Below are 16,176 nucleotides of genomic sequence, written 5' to 3' on the forward strand. Positions count from 1 at the left end.
GATTGGTTTTTTTTCATAAAGATTCGTTATGAGTATCGACTACAATTTACCAGAAATGTAAAGTACAATATGTCACGAGAAAACAATCTCAGAATCAGCCGGATAGGTAAAAGCATCCCGAAGTTATTAATGAATAAAGTGACACAGGTCATATTCATAAAATTTGTCTCTGTCATTAAGGCCATTTCAGGCTCTGTCCTTAAGGGGTTAATCCACTCCTGGTTTTGGTTGCAATATGAGGACCACAATACTGACTGAAATATACGTAGTGTAAACCCAGCTTGAAAGTCAGCGATCAGTCAATGAGCTTGTTTGCACACTGGCTGATCTTTCTTTATTACACAGGGAGATATCTACCTGATTTTTTCAGATAATCTCTAGTTTTAATAGGCCCTCAAAAAAGTACATTTTAGTAAATCCGAGCCAGTGTATTCTGTTATTATTGATGGAAATCTCAGATTTGTGGTTGCCTTGGTTTGATGAAGGAAGATGTAACAATAACTGTGATCATTTCCCATCCAGCTTAGTGAGAAGTATGGAGAAGTGTTCACCGTTTACCTGGGTTCCCGACCAGTCCTAGTGGTCACAGGATATAAATCTGTGAAAGAAGTTTATGTAGACAGAGCGGACGATTTCTTAGCTAGAGGCGATGTTGCTTTCTTGGATCTTTTCTACAAAAACTATGGTGAGTGACCTGTTTTCATTTATCTGATCCTATGTAATAGTATTCAGCAATGACTCATGTAGACAATATGGTGCCTTTGTACTCAAATCTATTAGGGACCCTGATGCTTAAAAATAAATTGTCCAGACTTAGAAAAACCTAGCTGCTTTCTTCCAAAAACAGCGCCACTCTTGTCCTCAGGCTGTGTGTGGTATCACAATTCAGCGCCACTCACTTCAATGGAACTCCGAACCCACACTGAAACTGAGGACAACAGTGGTGATGATTCCAGAAGAAAATGGCTAAGGGTGTGTTTACACAGACAAATTTATCTGACAGATTATTGAAGCCAAAGCCAGGAACAGACTATAAACAGAGAACAGGTCCTAAAAGAAAGACTGAGATTTCGCCATCTTTTAAATCCATTCCTGGCTTTGTCTTCAATAATGTGTCAGATAAATCTGTATGCGTAAACATACTGTAAGTCTTTCTAATCGGTGTTAACACCTTTAAGAGCCAAGGGGATTGTCAAACAAGACAAAAATATTTTAAAAATGTTTTTGGTTTCTCTGTCGATAGGCACAGTAAACAGTTCTGGAGATAAGAGGGGTTTGGCTTCCTCCTTCTGTGTTTGAAGCTCCTGGAGTCTGGGCTCCTTTTTCTAGACACTTTACTAAAGGCCCTATTATACGGAAAGATTATTGACCAATATCAGTCGTTACAGCCGACAATCGTCCCGTGTAATAAAAGGCAACCATCAGCCAACATGAACAATGTCAGGCTGATCGTTGCTGTCGTTTGTCTTTCAACATGTTCAAAGACAAATGACTGTGATAGCAACGATCTGCTGCTGTCGATCTGCGGAATAGGAGCAGACCGCCGCCATCACCAATGGGCTGTCTGGAAGATCCAGCAATCACCCGGGCAGCCCCTTCGGATGGACTCGAACCCGAACCCGGTTCGCTCATCTCTAGTAGGAGCTGTTAAAGGAATGTGTCTGCTGTAGATGAACCACGAAGGAATGAGATGGCACATAAGATAGAAGGATGGAGTCTGCATCAATGGGGGCTGAAAGAGGAACTAAATATACTGAAAGCTATATAAGATGCTGGGAATTGTAGTTTAGAAGTGTGTTGTAGTCTTGTACAGCATTTTAAACAGGATATGTTAGGCAGCAGAACTGGTGAAAATTTATTAAAAAACCCAGAGTGGGTTAAAAAAAAAAACCACTGAAATTGTGCAAATTTTTCCATTATAATTTTGCCCTGTCAGTCCCACTCCTGATTACAATGGCGCGGAGATTCAAATATTTTCCCCGCTGCAAGTATGATGATACATGATGCCGGACGGGGAAACAATTTACCGTGTGTAGGTACGCAAAATTTTCGGACTTGTGAATGCAGCCTAATAGGAATACTGTGCGTGAACATAGCCTCAGGCTGTGGGTTTTGAATACCTAGGTCGAACTTAGAAAGCTGAACTGTAGTTTGTTGCTACTTGTCTGAGACAAAAATGTGTCTGGTTTTTGTCTTGGACAGATTGAAAAATCTGGACCCTAGAGTGGAATTCATTAATGGGCTTGTATGTTAGGGTCAAAAAGTCACTCACTTTCGCTCAATCATTTTCTCAAAGCCTTGAGACTTTTAGGCCCCGATCTACCTTCCAAGTTAAAAATGTGTGTGCCATGACCCAGGGTACTGTGTGGTGTTATACAGTGGGTGGGCTTGGTGTTTCTGCCGGTTTCACTTCTCACAGTGGCCAAGAGTGGTTATACTCGCCCTCGGCAACACGGGCACTGGCACTAAAAAAAGGTAGCACAAGGTGTAGGTGCTGGTGCGGAGACAAAAATAGGACAGCACTTAACCAAAAGCAACTTTTACTGAGGACTTCAGTGCAGTAGAAAATAGTATGGTAGTAAGGCACCTTGACAGGTGCAGTGACTGTAGTGTAGGAAAGTGAAGAAAGTTAACTTAGTGTAGGTATAGGGACCTTGGGGTCTTGTCCAATGTAGAACTTTACTTAGCCAAGATTAGTTTAGGAGAAGAATACTCATACTAATGTTTATATAACTTGGTATCTGACTGCTTTCTCCCCAACCAGATCAGAGAGGGCCAGGTTGGGTAGCACGAGCCCCAGGCCTTCATAACTGTGTGTAGCAGACTTCCCAAGACCTCCGAGGATAGCTGTACATAATTCAGTGAGATACTTCAGCTTTCCTGCTCTTTGTCTTACTGGGGATCAGTCCATTGACTTTTGTAACTGTCCTGAAAATAACAAAAAAGGATGGTGTGGAAAAGGTGTACCCTAGAGGACAGTTACCACTCCTGTGGGTTTAGCAGTGCATCATAGGAACAGTCTCTCCCATAGAAAATCTCTTTCTCTAAGTCTCTATCTTCTGACAAGGTCCCTGGCCTGGGTCAGGCCCGGCTTCACTACAGCAAGAGTTCTCTTACTTGTCTTGTTCCTTCTCACCATACAAAAGACCTCCCACCAGGAACAAACTGAGTTTATATAGGGGTGACTGGGTCTAACTCCCATTGGTGGGGCTGTACAAGAAAGAGGAGTGGGAAGAAGTGTAGTTGATGGAAAGCTGTGTGAGGCACCTGCACCTGTGATTGTTCAAAACAGGATATAACAGTGCAACAGTTAACCCATTACCTTCAGCTGTGCTCATATACCCAGACAGTATAACAGAAGAGTGAGACATCTAGTGGGAAAAATACAAACAACACCTTCATCCCCTTAGTGTGATACCTAACAGAGATACTTTAGCCAGGTGGTATAAAACCGTACTGGGAAACTAGATGTGCAACAGCCCAAAATCTTACAATAAATAGCTATTCAGGCAAGTGCTACTTATGTGCAACTTTTACGTTTGCCCAAACGTTACATTTTTTAGACAGACATACAAGCAGAGCAGTCAATATATAGAAATCCATCAAGCTGCCTTTGATGACTTTTGATGAATAGGGGTAAAGTTAAACATGCTAAAGGAGAGATGGAATAAGCTCATACCAGATGCCTCTTTATCTTTTGAAAGAAAGGGATTTGGCATACTCATTTGGTCCAGTCACACATCTGTGAGCTTAGAGACAGTCCTCTCGCACACATCTTGTGACATCCATGGGCCTCCCACAATCATGTGTTGTGAGGTCAATAAAAGTCTATGGAAACCAGACTGCAAATAGGGTCTGTATAATGGTAGGTCCTATTTTTTGTGGTCCAGGCTTTGGGCAAATGCACACACCATAGCATCCACAGTCGTGTGCATTGACCCATATATTATGTGATTTATACTGTGTAGAACTGCGGACTGCAAATTACAGCAGTGTACAAGAGTAAAAGAATGATTCTTCACCATCGGTCTATTAAATACTGTAGTTTAGAGACAAAGTAACACGTTAATGGCTACCAGTACTGCTCCTTGACTTATACAGACTTGTAGACCTGTTATATAATTGATCTATTTTACTTTTTGCTTGTATGAATAAAATAAATAAATACATTATGGGTATTCTTACCATTCAGGGATTGCTTTCACAAGTAACATGGAGAGGTGGAGGGATTTTGGCATGGGTAAAAGGACTGCAGAGGATCAGATTCAAGAAGAGGCTCGGAATCTCGTGGCGGAATTCAAGAAAACAAGAGGTTTGTTGACAAAATATAAGAGGTAAGAAAAAGGTTGTTATTGCAGATCACTCAAAGACAATTCTATCTCTACTGCATGTCAGAAAGAAATCGGGATCTGCATCCTAGCAAACTTTTGATAGCCCCCGCCTTCCTGACTGACCACTAAGGTGTCAATTGTACAGGCTTTTGCGAACAGTGTAACTAAAAGCAACACCTGTGGTGGGACACCACAATTGGTCTTCGAAGTCTTCCAAGGCAGTGCTTCTCAATTCCGGTCCTCAGGCCTCACCAACAGGTCAGGTTTTGAGGATTTCCTTAGTATTTCACAGGTGATATAATTACACTCAGTGGATCAGGTGTTATCACAGGTGATCTTTGTATGGGATATGCTCAAAACATGACCTGTTGGTGAGGCCTGAGGACTGGAATTGAGAAGCACTGTTCTAAGGGGACTACAAAGTGTATACAAGTCTCTTCTGTGTTCCAGTTATGCCACTTTCTGCTGGCGCCCTGCTCAGCTCTTTGAGCAGCGAAGGGAGCAAGGAGGGTAAGTATGACTCGTTTATTGTTTTAGGCCACGGACGACCACTATAACAAATTACACTATAACAAACCTGTATTTACATCTTGAAAGTGAAAGTACTTATCCATTTACCAAGTAAAGAGAACTGTGAGTTACTATTTTGCAAGTAACCTACCTTCTCTGGCTATATCGAGAACACCCTAACTTGCCCAAGGTACTTTTACCCTTATTTTCCACTCCGTTACCATTACACTGCCCCTTAGTTAATGCATTTGGGTGACACAAATGTTTATACTCTAAAGACATCTAAACATTAGACACATTTCATCTTTCTATTTTCCAGAATCATTTGTGGATCCACACCTCTACATTAGTAAAGCCGCCTGTAATGTTATTTTCACCACCTTGTTTGGTAATCGCCATGATTATGAGGATGAAGAGCTACTGAATGTTATCTCCTTGATGTATACAGCATTGTTCACTGCCAGCTCAGGATGGGGACAGGTTAGAACAAACTTTGATTCCTGCCAGAGAAAGCAAAATTTTTAGAATCGGTAATTTTTTTTGCTGCTGAGGTTTCACTGCTAAGACCCATTGTGATCAGGAGATATAGCCTGGGAGAGAGCACGACAGCAGTGCGATCACATCTACTTTGGCGATTGTATTTTAATCACTACTTCTATCATTCTCTAACATTTCAATGTATTTTGCTTTAGTTATATGAGATGTTTCCCTTGGTGATGCAGTTTATCCCTGGAGGATACCAGAAGGGCTTCAAATGTATGAAAGAACTCCTTAAGTTTGCAGAAAAGAGAGTTGAAATGAATAAGAAAACATTGGATGAGAATAACCCCAGGGACTATGTTGATGCTTTTCTCATTAAAATTAAGAAGGTAAAAAACAAGGGGTCTGTTTTGATGTAAGCCTATTAGATGTCATCCACATTTTAAAAGTCATAGAACAAGGCAAGGAAAGGCTTAAAAAAGCAGTCTAGGTTTTTTCTTTTCAATTCTTCCCCATTCCCCCACTACACGCTGGCACATATACTTACCAATGATGATCGGTGTCCTACGGCACGGCTTCGTTCCGGTCCTATGGCGCAGCTTGGATCCTGCAGGTGCCCACATGACCTCTTCAGCTCTACAGCTCAGGAACCTAGGAGTCATGGTCTCCAATGCATCTCTATGAGATTTCTGGCTTTCAATAGACCTGTAGAAAGAAGAGTGGTCAGAAGAGCAGTGACGCCACCGCCAGTGGGATCCGAGCTGCGCCGTTGGACCGGAACGAAGCCAAGCCGCAGGACACCGATCATCATTGGTAAGTATATGCTCCAGTCTGCAGTGGGGGATGGAGGGGGGATTGATGAATGTACTGTATTCATGTTCATTTATTCATTATTAGGCTATGTTCATACTATGTAAGAGACCGGCGGTTCCGTGACCCAGCCGGGTCACGGAACGGCCGGTCTCTGCAAAGATCATCCCGGCCAGTACTGCAGTACCAGCCGGATGATCTTTTCGGCTGCAGGGTTCTGATGCAGGTGCATCTGTGCATGCCCGCATCACAACTCCCCACAGCACACTATGGAGCGAGCGGACGGAGCCGCTAACTCCACAGTGTGCACTGACATGGTGATGTCATTGTGCCAGAGATGGGTGCTATGAAAAGGGATCTGGAAGCAGCAAAGAGAAGGGACAATGGTGCCTCTGTTAAAGTATTTAGGCACCAAATTCAAAATGTCATTTAGAAAAATTACTGTTGTGCACAGTGTTACCGGCCAATGGTACACCTTATCTGACACAGCTTTTCCTATTTTAAATACACAGTAGGGAAAACGCTTCTGCAGCATGGTAGGAACCTCCACGTAAACTTTGCATGATTTCAGGAGAATTAATAATATTATTTATTATTATTAAAGTGGTTATCCAATTTTGGAAAAACATGGCCACTCTCTTCCAGAGACAGCACCACTCTTGTCTCCAGGCTGGGTGGGACTTTGCAACTCAGTTGCATTGAAGTGAATGGAGCTTAATTGCAAACCACCCCTGAACTGCAGACTAAAGTCATGTTGCTTCTGGAAGAAAGCGGCCATGTGTTTCTAACGCTGGATAACCCATTTAATAGTACCTTTTTAATTCACAGGAAAATACTAATTCCAAAAGTGAATTCCATCTCACCAATTTGGTGAACAGCGCTCTCAGCGATGGATACCATCAGCACAACCCTGACCTATTATCTTCTTCTCCTTATGAAGTACCCTGATGTCCTTGGTAGGTAAATCCCATTACAATCTCTTGTAATCGGTTAATGTTATGTAACATTACTAAGAGTACCACTATAACAGTACTATGGTTAAACCCCCTCACCAATATTTCATGTATTGCACAAACCTCACTCCTCATAATACCTTGTTTTGTATGGATCAGCCATACTTCATCAGATCCTTCGTACTAATGTTCAGATACACAGATTTAAGGTCAAGGTTAAAGGGGTTATCCAGCGAAAATCTCTTTCTTTCAAATCAACTGATATCAGAAAGTTCTATAGATTTGTAATTTATTTCTATTAAAAAAAATCTCAAGTCTTCCCATACTTATCAGCTGCTGTGTGTCTTGCAGAAAGTGTTGTTTTATTTTCAGTCTGACACAGTGCTCTCTGCTGACATCTCTGGCTGAGACAGGAACTCTGTCTCGGTTTTCTATGAATCTCCATAGAAAACCTCTCCTACTTTGGACAGTTCCTGTCTCGGCCACAGATGTCAGCAGAGAGCGCTGCATCAGACTGAAAATAAAACAGCATTTCCTGCAGGACATATAGTAGCTAATAAGTATGGGAAGCCTTTTTAATAGAAGTAAATTACAAATCTATATAACTTTTTTTTTTATATCAATTGATTTGAAAGGAAAATAATTTCGGACAACCCCTTTAATAATGTCGGACACCTTTCCCCCCTGGCAGTATTTCTCATTAGGCAGTGGAGGACGATGGTTCACTCGGTGTCAGATGTTCGGTTCAGGTGCCGTTTGACAAACAGAGCTGAATGGACTCCATTGATTTTATTTATTTTTTAAATAAAATCATCTTTATTGAAAGTTGAACAAATAGCAAAAGGTCCATGTGTAAAAGAGGCCTTATAGTTTTTACGAGCCCACTGATCTGAATGCTAATTGTAGTACCTAATATAAACCACAAGATGTCAGCAAGAGGTTTTTTTTTTGTATTTTTTTTTCTATACCTGTAGTTGCTCTTTGTGACCATTAGTGTCACTGTAGTATATTTTATTTGTGCTGTAATTAAAATGTTGATACAGCATTAAAGGGGAACTCCAGTGATTTATTTATTTATTTATTTATTTTTCAAAATCAACATGTCAGAAAGTTATACAGATCTGTAATTTACCTCTATTTAAAAAGATTAAGTCTTCCATCACTTATCAGCTACTGAATGCCCTAGAGGAATGTTTTCTTTTTAGTCTAAAACAGTGCTGTCTACTGCCACCTCTGTATGTGTAGGGACCTGTCTGGATCACTAGCAAATCCCCATAGAAAACCTCTACTGCTTTGGACACAGAACAACATAAGCACAGAACAAAATCTTCGACTGCTAAAAAATACACCACTTCCTGCAGGGCATACAGCAGCTGATAAATACTTGAAGGCTTGAGATTTTGAAAAGTCATTTACAAATTTATTTAAAGGGGTACTCCAGGCAAAATTTATTTTTAATATGTTATTAAAAAAGAAAAGTTATACAAATCCCTAATATACACTAATTATGGGAAATGCACATATGGTGCTATTTTCCCTCAACTTAGTAGATCAGGCAGGCTCACTTCCTCTAAAAAAAGGTGACGTCACGTTTCAAGTGCCGCGTCCAGCAGGGGGCACATGTATGCATCTATGTAGATGTATCAGTGCATTCTCCCTCTCTGCGCTTGCTGACACTAACCCCGCTGTGGTGGCCCCTCCCCCCAACTAGCTCACCCTGCCGCCCGGTCAGCGCTCCCCCAACTAGCTCTGAGCCCACCCGTCCTGTGCAGGAGCGCTCACCCGCCGCTCGTTCCTGGCAGGGTGAGCGCTCCTGTACCTCCCATCCAGCCGCCCGTGCTCTGAGCCGCCTGGTACCTTGCAGGAATGCTCACCCGCCGCTCGTTCCTGGCAGGGTGAGCGCTCCTGTACCTCCCCATCCAACCGCCCGTGCTCTGATTCGCCCGGTCCCTTGCAGGGGCGCTCACCCGCCATTCGCTCCCGGCGGGGTGAGCGCTCCTGCCCTCTACATCTAGCCGCCGGTCCCTTGCAGGAGCGCTCACCTGCCACCCGATCACGGTGCTGTGAGCGTTCCTGCACCTCCGTATGCATCAACCTGTCCCCTCTCAGATACCCACAGCGCAGGAGCGGGCGTCTGGGTGAGCGCTGAGGCACAGTGGGGCAGGGAGGCTGTCCTCGCTTCGCCTCAGCGCTCACGCCCGCTCCTGCTCCTGCGCTGTGGGTATCTGAGTGGGGACAAGTTGATGCATACGGAGGTGCAGGAACACTTGTTGGGGGAGCGCTGACCGGGAGGCAGGGTGAGCTAGTTGGGGGGAGGGGCCTCCACAGCGGGGTCAGTGTCAGCCAGCACAGAGAGGGAGAAGGCACTGATACATCTACATAGATGCATACATGCGCCCCCTGCTGGACCTGGCACTTGAGACGTGGCGTCACCTTTTTTTAGAGGAAGTGAGCCTGCCTGATCTACTAAGTTGAGGGAAAATAGCACCATATGTGCATTTCCCATAACTAGTGTATATTAGGGATTTGTATAACTTTTCTTTTGTAATAACATATTAAAAATAAATTTTGCCCGGAGTACCCATTTTAACTCTCTCACACTAGCTTATTAAACAAACAAACAAAAATAGATATATATCACAGAGTACTCCTTTAACAGTTTTAAATCGTGTATTTCTGGGTCCTGGCTAGAATTGTTCTTCAGATAAAATTCTGTCTTTTTCTTTCATAATTCATGTAAAATATTCGAATATATAGACTTGACTTTCTATTGGCTATTTCCTAGAAATCTACAGGTTGTGATAGGAAGGCTTTATGCAGAAAAACAAACCAACAAACATCAGATTCCTTAGATTCCTCTGACGCTCTAATAATAGAGCAAAACATCTAAAATAGTTTTTGAGAAGGTAGACCAGAATTATCTCAGAAATGAACTGCCGCAATCATCACAATGTACAAATCACAATGTATCCAGTTCATAATGGTTTATAACCTTCTCTTATAATTCTCATTACTATTAGGTAAAGTCCACCAGGAGATCGATAAGGTCATTGGTCAGGAAAGATGTCCAAAGGCTGAGAACCGATACCAGATGCCATTCACTGATGCTGTTCTTCATGAAATACAACGTTTCATAAATTTGCTCCCAATTGGTATACCACGGAAAACAACAAAAGACATTATATACAGAGGCTACGCCATACCTAAGGTATGGATGCTAAAAGGTTTTGAAGTAGATCATAGGATGTAACACTTTTGTGTAGCTGGAGAAACACTCTCCACTTGGATTGAACTGACAAAAACATCAAAAGTTTGGTTTAGCAGGTTTGCCATACTTTAATGTAGAGTCTGGGTTCGTCCCAAATAGTACTTTAATGAACTAGAGTGAAACAGCTAAAATATTGCAGACGTTTAGCTGTTTTACGGTTTCCTAAATGTCGCTCATCATACCTACCTGTCTGCACTCCTGCAGTGTTCTTCTTCTTCAGTCTGTTCTCATGACAGCACTGCGGCCAGTGATTAACGAGTGGGCTGTCACTCTTGTCTCTAACGGTGCTGTCCTGTCCAAGTCAGCCAGTGATTGACTGACTGGGACGTCACTCTACAGGTGAATAAAGACACCAGAGAAGCACAAGAGGACACTGGGGGAGCACGGACAGGTGATAACATTTTTTTTTTAGATGTGTGGCCGCCATCTTCCAGAACTTGTTCCAAACTTTGCAAAAAGTTAACTTTGGTAGCAAACTAAACCTTTTAGAAAGTTTGGAACAAATCTGGGTTTGGGAGGCTCGTCTCACTTAACTCTAATAGAATTTTTTTTTGTTTGTTTGTTTGTTTTTTTTACTCATTCTAAAAAGAAATGTTAAAATGCATATTATAACCCTCTAAAAATGTTATATTTTAGAACACCAATGTGTATCCAATGGTAACATCAGTGCTGAAAGACCCTTCCTGCTTCCCGTACCCAAATGAGTTAAATCCTAAGAATTTCCTGGATGAAGATGGTCAATTTAAAAAGAATGATGCCGTCATGCCCCTGGCCACAGGTAAATTAAGCTACTTTATTTCTAAATGAGGACATCTAGACGTCTGAATTTCCAGTCTATAGAATATTTGTTGCTACATCAGAATATGTTTAATTAGGGAATCTGTTAAAATGCTCTAAACTACAAATGTAAGTCGGGGGTTAAGCACACCAAGTATATCCAGGAAGGGTGTCATGGTTTCCCTCATCACAGTGAAGCCTTATGGTCAAACAGCTTCTAGGGAAATCATGTCATAATGCACACCTCAGAACTTGTTCTCCTTGATTGAGAAGTCTCAAAATGTCTCTCTTGATCAACTTTTATTTGGTCTAAAATCATTCTAAAAGATTGTTAAGGAGAAAAAAAAAAGGGGGGGGGGAATTGCTTGAATCATCTGTTTTCAAGTTCTGATTCTGATCCTTACAGGGACTCCTGTCAAAAGATAGGAGTCCCTGTTCCTCTAAGTACTAGACATGGAGGCATACACTGTATGAAGCATGCAGTATAGGAACAGGGACCCCTGTATTTTGACAGAAGTCCCTGCTCTCATTTAATGAACAAACTCTGACATTTTGCCACCATTAGAGAGAACGTATGAGATTAATACATATGATTTATAGTAAACTACTGCATCTCTATCTAAAACAAAGATTTCTTACTGCTATTTATTGTGAAATTGACCAATACAGAATGTTTGACCTAAAGACGGACATTGATTTAAGTCATAACTGTTTGTTTCTTCACTATAATCTCTTTGTACTGGTTTACAGATGTTGTGACTGCTGCAGTTAAGTGACACTGTCCATTTTATTTTGCATCAGGTAAAAGGATTTGCTTGGGAGAAGGCCTGACCCGAATGGAGCTGTTCATTTTTCTAATCACTATATTACAAAACTTTAACTTGAAATCACCGGTTCCTCCAGAGGACTTGGATATCACACCAGAGATATCTGGACTGGAAAATTTTCCAAAGCTCTACAAAATGGCTTTTATTCCTCGTTAAATGTTATTTCTCTATAACATTGTACTTATTAAAATCATTTTCTGTACATACAAGATTTCAAACACATATATATATATATATATATATATATTCATGTATTTTGACACAGTCCTTCATGGGCGTTTCCTGGGTAAATTAAGGGCTAAGGGTTTAGAACGTTTAGTTTTTAAATGGATTAAAAAGTGGTTTAATGACGGTACTCAGAGAGTGGTGGTCAATGATTCCTACTCCGAATGGTCACCGGTAATAAGTGGTGTACCCCAAGGGTCAGTACTGGGCCCTCTTCTGTTTAACTTGTTTATTAATGATATTGAGAATGGAATTAACAATGTTTCTATCTTTGAAGATGACTCCAAGCTTTGTAGTACAGTACAGTCTATGGAGGATGTGCAGATGTTACAAGCTGACTTGAATGAATGTTTGGGCATTGACTTGGCAAATGAGGATAATGTGGATAAATGTAAAGTTATGCACCTGGGTACTAATAACCCGCATGCATCATATGTCCTGGAGTGAGTTACTCTGGGAGAGTCGCTGATAGAGAAGGATCTGGGTGTACTTGTAGATAATAGACTACAGAACAGCACACAATGCCAGTCAGCTGCTTCTAAGGCCAGCAGGATATTGTCATGCATTACAGGCATGGACTCACGGGACAGGAATATAATATTACTGCTTTATAAAGCTCTGGTGCGGCCTCATCTGGAATATGCTGTTCAGTTTTTAGCACCGATTCATAGAAAAAATGTCTTAGAGCTGGAAAAGGTTCAAAACAAGCTTAAAGAGACTCTGTACCCACAACCTAACCCCCCCCCCCCCAAACCACTTGTACCTTCGGATAGCTGCTTTTAATTCAAGATCTGTCCTGCGGTCCGTTCGGCAGGTAATGCAGTTATTGTCCTAAAAGACAACTTTTAAACTGGCAGCCCGTACCAAACGGGAGTATTTGTGCCCTAACTTTGCACCACCCCTCCGTCCCTTCTCCCCATCCTCATTATCATTAGGAATGCCACTGGAACATTTTCTCCATGCTGAACATGTGCTTAAAGCGACTCTGTACCCACAATCTGACCCCCCTAAACCGCTTGTACTTTCAGATAGCTGCTTTTAATCCAATCTCTGTCCTGCGGTCCATTTGGCAGGTAATGCAGTTATTGTGCTAAAAATTTACTTTTGAACTGGCAGCCCTGTGCCCTACGGGAGTTGCCTGGATTGTGTATGCATTATGCTGGCACAACCTCTCTGTCCCTCCTCCCCACCCTCCTCATCATTAGGAATGCTCCAGGCAGATTGCCTCCTATTCCCCACCTGTTTAGCCCAGCACATGGGCTGAATGGTTAAGGACCTGTGCAATGTTCAGCATGGAGAGAATATTCCAGTGGCATTCCTAATGATGACGAGGGTGGGGAGGAGGGACTGAGGGGTAGTGCAAAGTTAGGGCACAGATACTCCCGTAGGGCACAGGGTTGTAAGTTTAAAAGTTGTTTTTTAGGACAATAACTGCATAACCTGCCAGATCATAGATTAAAAGCAGCTATCCAACCGTACAAGTGGTTTGGGGGGGTCAGATTGTGGATACAGAGTCACTTTAACTTCTTGAACCAAATTAACATAAATGCATATTTGTAGAATTTATCCATCCCACTTCCCTTCATTCATTGCTCTCCTGTGATGAACTTGATGGGCGTGTCTGTTTCAGCTTGTTTTCTTTCTTGGATCATACGGATGTCACCTAGTCGGATGTCACACATTTACTACTATATATTATTACTAAGGAGGTGCTGTGACTTGTTGGAAAGATTGTGTCTTTTATCAACTGTACTAACTATGAAGAAGTAATATAAAACTTCTGGGTCTCAGTTCACAATCTCGAACAGGGACCCTCGATTATCCTTCTTCCTTAAGAGTATAACTTACTTTATTGGGGTACAGGATGTTTTTGCCCCCCACAAGCTCCAGGTCCTGTTGCACTTTATATCTAGCACAACCTATAACAATTTTCCAAAGCCACAACTCCATGTATGCCAACCACATGTTAGATTTTTAGTGACTGCCTGGTTGCAGCTGCCTGTGGGTCACAACAATTGTATGAGCGCAACACAGCAGTTCCTGGTTGTGTGACTAAGAATTCCCCTGTAGCCCTAGCCATTCTCAGAGGCATACATCTCTTAGTAAATCTTGTGCTTCTATTCATACCTGCATGCAGATTTAAAATGTGATAAATGTGGTGCATAGAGAGGGTACACCCCCTCCAGGTGGTAGCTGCTACAACAACAACAACTGTACGCAGCAGCCCCAGTGTAGCCTAAAGGTATGTTCACACTGAGGAATAGGTGCAGAATTTCAAAGATATCCAGGCAAAATTTGCAGCCGATTCTAATTCTGCCCGTAAAATATGAACATAGCAATGCTCCATTGTGTTTAATTGGATTTCCACTATGTTGTTAACACGGCAGAATTTCCGTGCAGAATTTTATGCCGCAGATCCTTTTTCCGTCCAAAGAATTGACATGTCAATTCTTTGGGCGGATTCTGCTAGAGCAGTGTTTCTCAATTCCAGTACTCAAGACCCACCAACAGGTCATGTTTTGCGGATATCCCATATAACGAACAGCTGTGGCAGTTACTGGTGCACTGATTATAATTATATCATCTGTGAAACCCTCAAAACATGACTCTTGAGGATTGGAGTTGAGAAACACTGTGCTAAAGGAATCTTATAGAAGTCAATGGGGCTTGAATTCTGCTTGAATGAGAGGCGCGCCCTCTCATTCACTCAAAGCAGGACACTGAGCACAACATTCTTGCTTTGTGTGAACGGGCCTTAAGGGGTAGTGCACCAAAAAAAATTTTCTTTCAAATCAACTGCTGCCATGAAGTGCCAGAGATTTGTAATTTACTTCTATTAAAAAATCTCAAGCCTTCCAGTACTTATCAGCTGCTGTATGCAAACAGGAAGTTGTATTATTTCCAGTCTGGACAGCAGGAGAGGTTTTCTATGAGGATTTGCTCCTGTTTTGGACAGTTCCTGACATGGACAGAGGAGGCAACAGAGAGCACTGTGTCAGACAGGAAAGAAAACACCACTTCCTGCTGGACACACAGCAGCTGATAAGTACTGGAAGACTTGAGATTTTTTAATAGAAGAGAATTACAAATCTCTGGCACTTTATGGCACCAGTTGATTTGAAAGAAAATTTTTTTTGGTGGACTACCCCTTTAGGCGAGGAATTGAAGAGGAATTTGCTCATTTCAGCTCAAAAGTACTCCCATAAAATATGTACAGAGCAATGTCCCATTGTGTTCAATGGGATTTCTGCTCTGTTGTTCACACTGCAGAATTTCTGTGTAGAATTTTCTGCCACAGATACACTTAGTGCCCAAAGAATTGCCATGTCAATTCTTTGCGTAGGTTCACACTACGGAACCTGTGTGGAGAATAACCGACAGATTCCGTAGCTCGTACCTGTTCGCGGCTGCGCGCCTCTCCGCCAGTGCCATAGACACCATTGTCAATTCTTTCGGTGGAATGCGGAATCCGTCCGTGCATGGGGTGATGCGTGATGTCTATAGCACGGGCAGAGAGGCGCGTGGCCGTGAACGGGTACGAGCTATGAAATCTGTCGGAAGTTCTCTGCTCGGGTTCCTTAGTATGAATTTACCCTTTGGGCAGAATCTGCTAGAGGAATCCTATAGAAGTCAACGGGTGTTTAAATTCTGTTTGCATTCTGTTTAAATTCCACTTGCATTCTGCTCATATTCTGCTCCTATTCCTCTACAATTCCTTGAGAATTCCTCAGTGTGAACCTACCCTTATGCTGCTCCTATTCTGCCAGAGTGAATAGCCAAGGAATTTCAAGCAGAAAACCTTCCTCAACCATTCCTCAGTGTCTACATACCCTAAGAGCCCCTTTACACTGAGTAAAACAGGCAGAATTCCACACGGACCCTCACTGTGGACTCTGCTCGGAATCCCTCCTGCCTCAATGTGTCAGTGTGATACCTCATGCACCTCAGCTCTCTGCCGCTCTCCATTGACATGTCAATTCTTTGTGTGGAGAGCG

General features: G+C 42.2%; 1 pseudogene; it reads left to right on the forward strand.

The window, feature by feature from the left end:
- Nucleotides 1–528: 528 nt before the first annotated feature.
- LOC138802951 (cytochrome P450 2A4-like) lies at nucleotides 529–12,112 on the forward strand (annotated as a pseudogene).
- The last annotated feature ends 4,064 nt before the right edge of the window (nucleotides 12,113–16,176 follow it).

This window comes from Dendropsophus ebraccatus, chromosome 10 (assembly GCF_027789765.1).
Source record: "Dendropsophus ebraccatus isolate aDenEbr1 chromosome 10, aDenEbr1.pat, whole genome shotgun sequence".
Taxonomy (NCBI): Eukaryota; Metazoa; Chordata; class Amphibia; order Anura; family Hylidae; genus Dendropsophus; species Dendropsophus ebraccatus.